The sequence below is a fragment of the Belonocnema kinseyi genome, chromosome 6, assembly GCF_010883055.1.
Source record: "Belonocnema kinseyi isolate 2016_QV_RU_SX_M_011 chromosome 6, B_treatae_v1, whole genome shotgun sequence".
Classification (NCBI taxonomy): Eukaryota; Metazoa; Arthropoda; class Insecta; order Hymenoptera; family Cynipidae; genus Belonocnema; species Belonocnema kinseyi.
In genome coordinates, this window is record NC_046662.1 from 45,219,849 (window position 1) to 45,230,195 (window position 10,347).

A 10,347-nucleotide genomic window follows, 5' to 3' on the forward strand; every position below is an offset into this window, starting at 1 on the left:
ACAATCCTTATCATGATTGTATTATATAAAAAAAACGTACATTCACTAATAAAAATTATGATTTAAGTTTCAGAATTTTCTCTGACCAAAGTGCTATATTTTAGGCAATTTATAATAATTAGAATACTAAAAACATTACTTTGGTTAACTTTTTACAAAAAGTTCAATTTATTTATAATAATATGAAAAATAAAAAGCATACAAATTATAGGAAAAATACCGATATGCTGGACCGATATACTTAAACGATTAAAAATTGTTTAAGCAATGAAATTACGATTTTAACCGAATTTACTACTCTTCAAAATAAAAATTTAAGAAATTTAAAAGAGACTAAAATCAAACTTTAAATCTTATTTAACGTCCAATAATAAAGTTTTTTACATATATTTTTAAAAATATTGTAGGAAAAATAATTATTCAAACAAATAATATTTGTTTAATCAATTAAAAAATGGTTAATTCATTTTTTCTGTATACTACACATTCAGAAAAATAATTGTATGTATTCTATTTCGTTTTATTTTCTCAAAGTTATAGAAAAAAAGTGCTTGAGCAAAAAAATTGTTTAAACAAATAGAGATTTGTTAAAAATTAGAAGAAACGTATTAAAATGTTGTAACTACTCAACAAAAAGTAGCCTAGGATACCAATTTAAGAAAAAATGGAAATCTCCAAATCCATTTTTAGAAACTTTGTAAATAAATAATAATTAGTTTTTTTTATAAAACTACATAATGTTTAAAAAAAATTTAATACTGCAAACAATGACCAAATATTACATTTCAATCAGAAAATTTGATTATTTTTTACATTTTTTGGGAATAAATAATTGTTCAAATAAGTTACATTTACTTAAATAATTAAAAATTGTTCAGAAAGTCATGAGAAATATTTAAATTTGCAATAAGTAATTGTGAATTGTTAGTTTATTTCCTGGGAAATGGAAACTTTTGGAGGGCTGACTTTCCCTCTAAAGTGAAAAAATTTTTGCAATGTATTTTTGGACTACTCTATTGTACATCATTCTGATTTTCAAGATAAGACAAGTTTGAGATTATGTTAGTTTATAATATTTATTACAAAATAATATAAGTTACCGTCAAACGCGAAAATTTGGGACATGTGGGGTAGATTCGGACATTCCTAAATTGATATTTTAAATTGCGCATCGCGGATACTAATTCATTTTCTAAACTTTTTTTATGTTCTTGACTAATTTGCATATAATATTTTCATTTTTGACACATTTTTTTTATGTTAATTAATTATATAAAATATAGTTAATTCTATTCGATTTACGGACCTCCGAAATTAGCTTCCCGTGATTTGAAAAAACGCCGTTCACGGAAGAAGAATATGAACGAGTGTAATTATTATAAATATTAATAAATTATGAAATTATTATTATTATACAATTTCAGGCGGAAAAATCATGTATCGTTTATATGTAGTCTGAAGTGTTATATATGATATTCATTTGTTTTATACCATATATTATACATTAAAATTTGTTTTAATCAAAAAAATGAATATTAAATATAATAATTCACACTATGTATAAACTATAAACAATATTTTTGCCTGGAATATTATATATTATAAAATATTATATTATTATCAATAATTGTTTGCTGTTTTCACGCTTTTTTTGAAGCATCCGATTAGATATTAATGTTATCTATTTCAATAAATTGAAAGGTAATCCTTTTTTTTAAGCCCGGATATATACACTCCCAGTCAACGAGTATTGCCCACTCTGAGCGAAATGCGTCGAAATGAAAATTTGTATATCTTTGTGAGAAATGCATGTATTTAAAAAAATCCAACCTTGTTCCAAAATTTGAGGCAATGCCTTTCAAATGCAATTGGCTTTGTCAAAAAATATAAAATTGAGTTTTTTATAGCAAAAACCATGATTGTTTTTTACAATTTTTTTGCTCCCAAAAAACGTGTCTAATTTTTGAAGGAACTTTTGGATTGAAAAAAAAATAGATACGCATTTGTTCTTTCTTTTAAATGAGCCCAAGATGACATTTTTTTATCAAGTGGTTTTAAAATCATGACATTACAAAAAGAACGCTCTTTTTCAACGATAAATATCTTGGAATCTACATATTATGAAAAAAACCCGTAAACAAATTTTTTTATACCAATATTAATTTAAAATATTAAATTAAACCAATAATTTGAATTATAAAGAAAAATAGTAAAAATGAAAAAAATAAATTTTCCTGAAATTATATTTTCTTTACACATTTAAATCTTTATAATCAAATTTGTTTTCGTTTTTTTCGTTAAAATAATTGTTTAACTTGAAATTTAACTATTTCATTTTTAGTTAAAAATAGAACCTATTCAACTACTTTGTTAAAAACAAATTCATGAGTATCATAAGATACATTTTTTAAATAATAATTCTAAAATAAATTAACTACATAATTTAAACATATTTACACTGATGTCGTGCAGATTACACAGAGCATTTATTTAAATAATAAGCTTACATCTACATTTTTTTAAACAGAAATAAATTATAATTGTCTGACTTCTAATTCAAAGCGTTTAGAATTGAAGAATTTTATTTTAAATTTAAGAGTTTTAAAATTGAATGATTTGAGATTAAAATATCAAAACGTTAAAAATAGATTATTTTCCGATTAGAATTTTCAAAAATATGTCATTTAAAATTCATAGGAATAAAAATAATATTATTTATAATTAAAAGCATTCAAAATTAAATAATTTAAAAGTGAAAACTTTTGAATTTTAATAAATTTAATTTCGAAACGATCAAAATTTTACAATTTAAAATTAAACAGTAAATTAAATATTTCAAAGAAAAAGCTTCTGAAATTCTAGAACTTCGTTTTCTTATTATATCAAATTAAAATGTTTTAACATAAAAACTGATTAGGCAAATTCTACTGAAATAAAAAAAAATCATTTTTATTTTCACTTTTAATGATAGAAAAACTTTAAATTCTAAACTTTTAAAATTAAATTATTCTGAAAAAAAGTTGAAAATGAAAAGTTATTTCAAATGGGAAATATGAAAAAAAATATGAAAAATAAAAAAAATAAAGTCACGATGTATTATGATATTATAACTATGTTGTACTTAAATCTTTAAAAATTCCTATTATTTTAAGTAAATTTAATCGTTTAGCAATTAAAAATTTTTAAAATATAAATTATAATTTTTGAAATCCAACCATTTCAGTTTTAAGTGAAAAATTTAAAGTACTTAGATTACTGTATAAGTAAATTTAAATCCTTTATAAATTAACTACTGATTGAATAATCAATGATACTTTTTCAAATTGAACTAGTCTAATCTTAATCGTAAAAATTAAACTTATATTGATAAAAAAGTGAAAATTTGGCGTTTACGAAGAAAATTCTATAATTCGAATAAAGAATTTTAAAGTCTTTTGAGCATTTTGAACTTTCAAGAGAACAAACAAATTTTCATAACCTTTTTAGGAAAATCTCTAATGTTTCTTTTTATGAAAAGTTAATTTAAAGTTTTGAAAATTATTTCAAATCAGTAGAAAAAATGTAGAAAAAATTCGAGCAAGTTTAAAAAATATTAAGAATTTTGAGAAAGAGTAAAAAATAATTTTAAACTTGCACAGATAAAAAAAATATACAACAATATCTAGATTCTTGAAGATTTCGAACAACAAATTTAGAAATACTTTGTGAATTTTAAAACGTTTTGAGAGAATAAACATACATTTTCCAGATTCCTGATAAAATTCTTAAATATTTTCTATTTTTAAAACATAATTTAAAAAAATAACAATTTCTTAAAAACAAAATGTAGTTTTTAGAAGGTTTGAAATAAAAATTTGACGCTTTTAAAAGATTTTAAAAGGTGCCAAGATAAAAAAAAAAATTTCTTAAGATTCCTAGGAAAATTCGAAAGGATTTTTAATTTTGAAAAATTAATTTGAAGGCAAAATTAAGAAAAATTTGATAACATTTTAAATGAGTTCGTAAGATTTCGAAAGAAAATGTAGAATTTTTTAAAGCAAAAGTTTTGAAATTTCTGGATATATACTCCAATATGTTTGAAAGATATTTATAAGTTTCAAATAGATTTAAAAAAGCAATTGAATACTTAAAAGGATTGCAAAAAATTGAAAATAAGTTTGAAGTGATTTTAAAAATTTGATTTCTTTAAATAAAATTATGAATACATAATATTTCAAATAATTTTCAACGACATTGAGGTTTTTGAAGAATTTGAATTAAGAGTTTAAAAGTGATTCAAGCGTTTTCAAAATTTTTAAAAGAATAAATAAATTTTGAAAATATTTTTAGGGAAATTTGTAATGTTTTTCTTTAATGAAAATTTAATTGAAAGTTTTTCAAATCATTTTAAAAGACTTCATAAATTAGTGAAAAAGTCTCTGGAAGAGTGTAATGCAATTTTTTCTAAATTTACAAAACAGAGACAATATCTAGAAGTTTTAGAAAGATTGAAAAATAATTTTAGACTTATAGAGATTAAAAAAAAATGTAGATTAAAATCAAGATTCGTGAAGATTTCAAACAAAAAATTTAAAATATTTTAAGAATTATAAAAGGTTTCGAGAGAATGAACGAATTTTTTCCGGATACCTGATAAAATTTAAATTTATTTTTGATTTGAAAAATTAATTTTTAAAGACTGTTTAATTTTTTCAAACATTTATAGAAAATTTCCAAAAATGTAAAAAAAAAATCTAAAAGATTTAAGGGCAATTTTTTTATTTTTTCAGAATTTAAAAAAATTCTCAGAAAAATTCCAATCACTTTAGAAGATATTATTAGCAAGTTTTGAAAAAATTTGAAACCTAATTTAAAATTTGAAGAGATAACATTTTTTTTAAAGAAAATTTATATTTTAGAAAATTTGAAATAAAATTTGGAAACTTTCAAAGGAGTTTTCTTAACTTTCCTGGAAAAAATTTTAAATTATATTTATTCAAAAAAATTAATTTTAAGATTTCGAAGCGAAATTTCAAAGAAAGTTTTTTGGCAAGTTTGAAAGGTTTGAAGAGAATAACAAATATTTCTTAAGATTTGTGTGAAAAATTTGAATATTTTTTTCTTAAATGAATTTTTAAAGAAACTTAAAAAAATTCAAAATACTTCAAAAGATATATAAAAATCTCAAGAAAATCTTTGAAATTTCGAGGAAACTTTCAAAATGGTTTAATATTTTTCACAATTTTAGGTATAATTCGAGACAGGTTAAAAGAGAGGTTTTTAAGAATTTAAAAATGTTTCGAAACTTTAAAAGATTTTCGAAAGTTTATCAACTATTGTTTAATTTTCTCCAATTAATTATCTATACATTTTTTGGCGAATAGAAGATTGATATATTTGAGGATAAATAAAATAATATACTGGATTCGAATTATTTATATTTTGGATTAAAAAATAAATAGTAATTAATAATAGTGTCTTTTTTAATAATTGAAAGACTTTTAAACTTCAGAAAAAAATGTTAAAATTTAGATTCATGGACAGCCTATTTCTTCACTACTTGCCTTAGTTAGGAATTAATTATTTAATTAATGAAATAGAGAAAGTAGAATTAATTTGCTGGATTATTATTTTAAAAATTCACTTTTATTGAGCTTGTTTTCAGAATATGTTTCGAAAATAAAAGAAACCGATCAAAATATTTGTAGTTCCCGTATCGAAATGCAAAACTAATCAGCAGAATATAGAACGAATTAAGGCTCTAATTGGTTCTAGTTTCTCTTTAGACCCCCCTGAAATTATTTAAACAATCAATTCAGAAATGTCCAAACTTATCCAAAGTGTCCGAAATGACCCCTTTCGAAAGTATTTATTGATTAAATTTATTTGATTCAAGAAATTGGTTTTGTAGCTGGTGAACATGTCCTAGGAACGCAAGAAAGAATTCTACAAGCTGCACTTCCTCCTATCAGGGAATTTCAATATAATCCCAAAAAACATTATTATTTGAATACTTTGGAGAGGTTGATTAGTGGCAATCTTGTACTGGGATTTAATCCAAATGACACTATAATTTTGGTAAGAAGGGCACAAAGACTCTTTGGATGGCTCGATGAGAATCGTATAGTTCAGCCATTTTATAAACTTCGTATCGCGACTATGTATGACCTTGATGAAAAAAAGCCTCTACCGTCAACTATTCCACAGCTTAAAGTTTTTGGTTGCTGGGATGGACTATATCCAAATAATCATTGGAATGAGGAATACTTTCGTTCTCGATCCTTGAGCCCTAGCCGCCCGGTCCCATCTGCTGGATCCGCATCATGAACATTCCATTTCTGGATCCAGAGGACCTCCAAAATTAAAACAAATTGAATTGAGGAGAAGTGAATAAAACATAGTAAATCTATTTTAGATGATTCCTCAAAATTAACATAAATGCTGTATTTTTAAAACACCAGAGGGGAAAGAAGAATTCAGACAGGATCGTATAGAGGAAACCATGTAGCTATTTTTTCAATATTACCGGATTCAAATTTTTTGTAGCCTTTTATATTCTTTGAGTTCAGAAACTGCTAAAATTAGACATAGCTAATTTGTTTACAAAATGGATTTATCAAGTTTTGTTTGTTCATGCCACAATTTAAATTACATTCAAAGTCCTCGTACCATGATCCTCAATGTAGGAATAATATCTTATTGTTATTGGTTTTGCAAGAAGATGTCGTGTCCCGAAATTTGAATTAAAGTGCTTTAGTTGATATGTGGTAATTTCTTATTAGTTATCGCAAGTATTCGGTACAGTTATTGAAAATTTTTGGAAATTTCTAAATCAAATTTCGGGACAGGATTGGGCTTTCTGGGTTTTTGCGCCGGATTCGAACCTGAACCCTTGCCAGGCTTAAAAACAACCCAACATTTTGGGGTTTCAAACATTTTGTAGTTGTTGGATCTTCCTTAATAATATTAATTTTTTTTGGTTGAAAAATTATACTTTGCAATTATAAAAATGTACTGTTTAGTAGAATAAATATATGGGTTTGATGAACTAAGGAACATATGATTAGTATGTTTAAAAGATTTAGCACCTGCTTTCCCGAAAAGCGTGCAGTTACTTATTATCGAACAGGAGACTTCCTATTCGCAGAAAAACAGAGAGATCATTTCTGACTAGTTTTACTTCTGACAATGAATCTATTTTTCTATATTTCTACTTTCTTTCATATTGATCATCTTTAATTTATAAAAGAGTTTCTTGGTTCTCTTAAAATCTTTTTGCATTTTCTTCTCTTCTTTTGTTTTTATCTCTACTTTCTTTGACAAGTATTGTTGCATTCCTCTTTTTGCCTATGTAATAATTTTAAAGTATATTTCTCTCCTCATCAGTAAGACCTGTGATGTTCAACTTTCTTTGATTCGCTTGTTGTTTTTCGTGGACGGCTGTGCGGATTTCATTATTTCACCACGCATCACCATACCTTCTTCCTACAACCGCAGTACCACACTCTTCGGTTGCACCTCTAATAATAGCATTTCACGCTTGCTATTTTTAATGCTAACTCTGTTCTTATACTTTCTCTAATACTGATCAAAGTCAATTTATGAAACAGTTTCTCTCCTCGCGATTAAAGTCTGTGATGTTCAACTTTCTTTGATATTAGTGGACGGCTGCACGGATTTCATCATTCCACCACGCATCACCAGACATTTTCGCTACAACTGCAGTACTACACTCTTCTGTTGCACTTCTAGTAATGGATTCCCTAACATAGTCCATATACCCTCTATATCTTTATTGGCTATTAGTACCTCCCAAGTTGCCCTATATATTCGTGTTTATAGCCTATTCAGAAATTCTATCCGAACTTCCGTTTTCTGTGATTTTTCGATTTTTATTCGTATTTGTTTTGCCTTTTTGGTTCTTTTTCTTCTACATCCTTGACCTTAGTTTATTTTTGAGACCAGAAGGCAATGATAAGTATTGCAATATACTGTAACTTATCAGCATCAGGTCTACATGTGGATGATTTTATGCTTAAACCAAGTATTTGTAATAAACCAGCCCTTTTCTAAGTATTAGTCAACTAATCCGTCTCCGTTATATTTTATTTTTGGATTCCCAAAATTACCAGTAGCCTTTCTGCACAATAATGGTGGACACTAGCCCATCTATTCATATCTACTAGCAGAATAAGTCTTTTACCATAATCGAATGTACCAATAGCGTCATTTATAGTGTAAAAAATGGTGTACCTCACTTCACTTCTTTACCATACGCTGGTGCGTATCCCGCTTTGATAAATAATATTCTGATCCTCACTTCCATTCTAACCCTGACTAATCTGCTAGATACAAAATCATGATCTCCGAGATGCGGTCTGGCCTTTTCAATCATAATAAAACCAAACCCTTGACTATCATGTGATTCAGTATCTACTCCTGACCATATTTCAAGTCCGCTTTTCAATGTTCTATTTTTTACCTCTTATGCTGCGTCCCTCTTTCTATGTTTCAGGTACACATCAAATATCTAGCTTTCTTCCGTGTAAAGTTTTTCGTCATTCTTTTTTTTTAAAGATCATCCAATTCTTTGGCATTCCAAATACCCAGTCTCCATTCAGCGCCTAAAACTTTACTTTTATCTTTACTGGGTGCATGCCTTTCGTCAATCAACTTTCGAGTCTATTCCGATGCTATTGCCTTGTTTTTATTATTATTTGTTATTCACAGCCTAACTACCAAGCTAATCCAAGAAATTTATTTTGTGAGTTGAAATAATGTCCAAATTAAATAGCTAGTGATCGTAGGGTGGATAGTCTAGTTATATCGTCAGTTTCACCAAACTTCGTTGAATAGAGAGGAAGTGTAGAGACAGAATTGGAAACGAGATTCATAGGTTGTTGGTGTTGTGTAATGAGAAGGGCTTCAGCATTTAGCTGTTTGGAATTATATAAAAAAATGTGTACATCTTTCAAAAGTTTCCGAAAATTTCACCCAAATTGTTATGTTTCAAAACATATACTAGTCTTTAAATTTTACAAGTTTTAGAATGTTTCATTTAGCCGTTCATGCATTTCAGGAAAACGTCATAAGCTTCTTGAAAATTTCGATGAATTTCCAAAAATTGTATAACCTTTCAAAAGTTTTCGACGTTTTCAGAAACTGTATAGATGTCCATCAACTTCAAAACATTTCACTAATTTCGCACCACGTAATAAATTTCCGCAAAATTGCCTGCCTTATCAGAAAAAGTCATACATTTTCATGAAAAGGAATTAAATTGTATGGGTACGGCAACATTATTAAAACATAACTGCACAAAGAGATTTCTTTTGGACTTAATATATTATGAATAAATATGAAAAATATCCCTATAGAGTAATGATTTTGATTTTCGAACTGGGCATTTCGTGAAGAATTATAATTTTGTCTTGAAAAAAGTCATTGTTGAAATGGGACGGAAAATTACAAAAAATCATTTTCATTTTTATTCATAACAAGGGAATTTCCATCATTTTAATTTAAAAAAAAGGACGCTACTACATTTGTAAACTACAATACAAAACATTATAAATAAATATAATTATGACTTAGAATAGAGGTTTTTTAAAACAAATGTAATTTAAGCCTCGGAGTTTTCGTCTGATTTAGAAGAAGCGATTGTAAAGAAAATCCATGTTTAAATTCAGAATTATAATTATTTTACCAAATTTTCTATTCCATAGTAGAATTATAATTCTTTTCAAAAGTTTCTGTTCTAAATCAAAAATCTTTGAAATCTATTAAAATATTTAAAAATCGATTATAATCTTTAAAAAAGTCTGATCGTTACATAGGTGGTTTAAGACTTTTTCTATTCTGTCTTAGACATGATCAAGGCGGTAATCTCAAGTAAGTTAAATTAGTTTTAGCTTGCCGCGCACGGCGATTTTTGGTCCCAGTTCCTAGATTTGTCGAACCAGCTTGTGAGGTATTGTGTGTGAGTTTGTTTGTCGGCTACGTGTGGGCAATCCTAGTTCCTATTTCCTAAATTTGTCGAACGAGCTTGTAAGTGCATGTGTACGAGCGTCTGAGCGTGCCATGTGCAGGCGACCCTAGTTCCCAGTTCCTAGATTTGTCGAACCAGCTTGTGAGGTATTGTGTGCGAACTTGTTTGTTGGCTACGTGTGGGCAATCCTGGTTCCTATTTCCTAAATTTGTCGGACCAGCTTGTAAGTGCATGTGTACGAGCGTCTGAGCGTGCCATGTGCAGGCGATCCTAGTTCCCAGTTCCTAGATTTGTCGAACCAGCCTGTGAGTTCTTGTGTGCGAGTGCGTGTGTTGGCTACGAGTGATCAATTTTAGTTCCTATTCCATAGATTTTTCGGA